Below are 647 nucleotides of genomic sequence, written 5' to 3'. Positions count from 1 at the left end.
GAGAGAGAGAGAGATGAAACGCACCGTTTGGCTACCAGGAGGCTTTCTTGACGCCGTTGAGCATGCCCTTGGAGGCGGGAGAAGAGACGGGACATGCGGAAGGTCTCGTAGACGGCGCGGCCTCGGCCGGAGAAGATGCACCGGTTCCGGATTCGGGTGAAGGAGCTGTTCCGAGGAAGCTTCGAGAGCTTGTAGCGATTCTCCTCGCGTAAATCGTCGGGGAGGCTCGTGTCTTTGCACAGCGCCTTGTACAGGTTCCGCCGCAGCTCGAATTTCTCCGCCAGTAATCGCCGGTGGTTGTCTCTGATGTTCGCGTTTTCTCTGCATACCGACATTTTCGTCTTCGCCGGAATCTTCTTGCTCTCTCCAATCCAATCAGATTTCGATGTGAATATAAAGGAGGTGGTGAAGAAGTAGACGAGTGTGTATCTCTACTTTGGAGTGTCAGAGGTTTTAAGAGAGGTTGATGTCTCCAATTCTAACTAAATTTTTTTTTGTTTTTGGTCTGAATGTCTAACAATTTGTTCAGTAAAAATGTGTCAAAATAAAAAGGACTAATTTTAGTTTACTCTCGTCAGCTTTAAGTCGATCATCATGTTAGTCCTTCTTTTTTCAATTTCATCAAAAACATCTCTCAACTCTCAATT

At 46.7% G+C, this 647-nt stretch overlaps 1 pseudogene across 1 annotated transcript in view; it reads right to left on the bottom strand.

The window, feature by feature from the left end:
• The window catches only part of LOC101312910, a 4,751-nt pseudogene extending 4,416 nt beyond the window's left edge, over positions 1–335 (bottom strand). The window contains exon 1 of the transcript XR_184252.1: positions 25–335. The product of XR_184252.1 is annotated as a ribosomal protein S14, mitochondrial-like (transcript). The remainder of the gene's footprint in view (positions 1–24) is intronic.
• Positions 336–647: the final 312 nt, after the last annotated feature.

Source organism: Fragaria vesca, linkage group LG3 (assembly GCF_000184155.1).
Source record: "Fragaria vesca subsp. vesca linkage group LG3, FraVesHawaii_1.0, whole genome shotgun sequence".
Lineage (NCBI taxonomy): Eukaryota > Viridiplantae > Streptophyta > Magnoliopsida > Rosales > Rosaceae > Fragaria > Fragaria vesca.
The sequence above is the reverse complement of the archived record's forward strand: the minus strand, read 5'-3'. Positions and strand labels throughout refer to the sequence as shown.